The sequence below is a fragment of the Mus pahari genome, chromosome X (assembly GCF_900095145.1).
Source record: "Mus pahari chromosome X, PAHARI_EIJ_v1.1, whole genome shotgun sequence".
In the NCBI taxonomy this organism is placed as follows: Eukaryota; Metazoa; Chordata; class Mammalia; order Rodentia; family Muridae; genus Mus; species Mus pahari.
Window position 1 is genome coordinate 132644987 of NC_034613.1, and position 3503 is coordinate 132648489.

The following is a 3503-nucleotide window of genomic DNA, read 5'->3' on the forward strand; positions in this document are numbered from 1 at the left end:
ACTTGATTTACATTTTCTAAAGGAACTTCCCTGCAGTTAATGAGACATATATTTTAAACAGATTTAGGGACAGGGAGAGGACTTAGTGTGTAAAGCACTTGCTGTGTAAGTGTGAGGACCTCACTTTGAAAGCCCAGAAGCCACACAAAGCTGGACACAATAACACATCCTATAATCCCAGTGTTTCTATAGTGACACATGAGGCAGAGACATGATAATCCCTGGAAACTCATGGGATGTGTAATTGGCATATACAGTGCCTGAACAATAAGAGTCCTCCACATGACACCAAAGCAAGCATATGCCTACATTAATATACACAAACACCAACTAAATGACTATAATAAAACAAGGGCTTTTAGGAAATAAGAATTAATGATATTAATCAACCACACATTCTAGTATATTTTCTGATATAAGCCTAGAGTAAGATCCTAGATGTAAATTTATCACAAATTTCTGCCAGAGACTAATGCTGAGATTCCACATCGAAAATCATGGACTTATAGGTGGTAACTGAAAGATGTCAGAGGCATCCTTCGATTAATTTTATAAGAGGTGGTAACTAATCATAAATTGCTGCTTTCCAATTTAGACCTAGTAAATAAAAGTTTCTTGGGGACACACTTAAAGTAGCTATAGCAAACACCCTATGTAGTTCTGGTTCTTTTCATCAATGATGATCAGTAAACAGTGTTTGGGAAATTAAGCTTTCCTTGACTCTAGTTTGATTTATTTATTGACTGACTGTAAACTGATTTGTTTTCTCACAAAATGTATCCTGATTATGGTTTCCAATATTTTTGCCATTGATCCCTTTAACCTTAGTTTGAGGTAAAGAATTTAGCTTTTCTAATCTTACAAATTTCTAACTGATTCATATCCCTTTTAACTGAGATTGGCAATAACCACTAACTATCAACAAAGTTTTATTTTATTGTCTGTTTTCTTTTTCAGTCTTATTTTTATAATGGAAATGCTATATTTGATCTAAAAAGCACAGACCCAAGGGCCATATACTCCCCAAGAGAGCACTGAACAAATTAATAATAGGGTAAGATTACTGGATATTAAAGTTAGGTTCCACTATTTTTTGACATTTGGTTAATTCCTTAACTTTTTCTAAGTCCATTTCCTCATATTCATAGTAGGGCCAACAGTCTTATTCTATTAAGAATGGAATCGATCCTTTTCCGGGGTCTAGCCTAGCAAATCTACCAGGCTCCCCACTCCTCACATATTCTTCAACCACCAGTCTGGCCCACGTCCCAAATCCAGTGCCCCAGCTTTGTCTGGTCACCACTCTCTGGGCCACAACCAACCTCTAGGCTTCCTCTAGGACCTGCCCTGCCTGATCCCAACAAACAGACTCCTCCTATGACACATCTAACATATCCACCCAAATAGATCCTGCACATCCTTCTTCAGGATGTAGCCCAATGAAGTCTGCCTGATCCTCTACTCCATAGACCCTGCCCAACCAGTTAGATATACCTCTCAAACTCCAGGTATGAGAAACACAGGCTTGAGAAACACACCCTGTATACCAACAGCATTCCTTGAGTTCATCTGACTTTATTCTACCTAAGACATATTCAACACCTAGGCCTAACATTTCTACACATTTTGTCCTTTGTCCTAACCTGCAATGTCCATATCAGACACAGAACTAACAAAAAGAAGTCCACACAACAAAATCTTATTTCAAAAATACGATAGAAAAGAACAAGCCAGTATGTCACATCCCCCAAGCAATCAGTCCTGTTGAAATATTTTCTATTGATAATTACCTGAATGAACCCCATGACACAGATTTAAAAGACTAATAAAATTCATCAAGGAATTCAAGGACTTTAAGGAGATACAAAGAAAGAACTGAATGAAATTAAAGAGAAAGAATTAAAAGAAAACAAATGCTTGAGTGATACCCAAGAAAATACAAATGTAAGGCTGATGGAAAGGGCAAAGACAATCCAGGATTTGAAAATGGCTTTCAGTTAAGAAATAGAAACATCCAAGAAGGAGGAATTAAGCTGGAATGAAGACAGAATTGAAAAATCCAATAGCCCTACTAGAAAACTCAAAGGAATGCCTTACAGGCAGAATTAATCAACCAAAAGATAGACTATCAGGATTTGAAGGTAAAGTAGAGGATCTAGATCAAATAAGCAAGGAATATGAATTAAAAAAAATATTAAAGGAACACACAGGAAATGTGGGATAATATGAAAAGCCCAAATATTTGAATTATAGGGATCAACAAGGGAGAAGAATGTCATAGGTCAATGTCATAGATCAGATCTTCGACGAGATCATAGAAGAAAATACCCCCAAACTTAGGATAGACACACCCATACAGATACAAGAAGCACACAGAACACCAAATAGACAAGAACAGGAAAGAAAATCCCTATGGCATATTGTAGTTAAAAGACTGAGTATACAGAACAGAGCAAGTGTATTGAAAGCTGCAAGGAAAAAAACCCCACAAAAACCACAAGGGAAAACTCCTCAGAATAACAACTGATTTCTCAATGGAAATGTTAAAAGCCAGGAGAGTCTGGAGCAATGCATTTCAAGTCCTAAAAGACTATAAAGAGAAACTTAGACCAATATACCCAGCAAAACTATCTGCAGTAGTTGAAAGAGCAAAAAAAAAAAAAAAAAAAAACTTTCCACAATAAAAATCATATCCCACAAACCAAAATGAAAGAAAATATGTAGATCAATATTTCATGTTAAAGAGAAAAATATGCTTATTCAAGAGATTATAGGGAAAAATATAAAGTCATAATTACTAAAATACTAAAAACCACTCAGAACAAAAAAGTAACTAAAATTCAACAACATAATGGCTGCACATAACATACATATTTCAATAATAAATCTAAATATTAATAACCTGAATTTCACAATCAAAAGAAACAGGCTGGCTGACTGAATCAAGAAGCAAAATCCATCTATCCATTGTCTACAACAAACACATCTTAGCTTAAAAGATAGGTACTACCTTAGAGTAAATGGATGAAGGAGAAGTCCAATCATATGGGTTCAGGAAGCAAGCATATGTTGTTATACTAATGTTTGACTCAATAGACTTCAAACTAAAACTAATCAGAAGAGTTTAAGAAAGATACTTTATTTCTCCTTACCTATTCAATATTGTACTTGAAGTCCTATTCCAATCACAGGAAAAGTTAACCAAGGAGACATTACAAGTAACATCATATAGACTAATCAGGCTGGTGTGTGTGTGTGTGTGTGTGTGTGTGTGTGTGTGTGTGTGTGTGTAAGTGTGTTCATCAACAATTAATTAGAAAGATTGTAGAGAAATTTTAATCCAACAACATGGCTGCTCTGGCAAGGGATCACATCCAAAAACTTACTAGGTCCGTGTGATCCAACTGGAATGCAGACACACCATGCAGCTTTAATCCCTCTGGCTGGATACACACACACACACACACACACACACACACACACACACACACACACACACACAC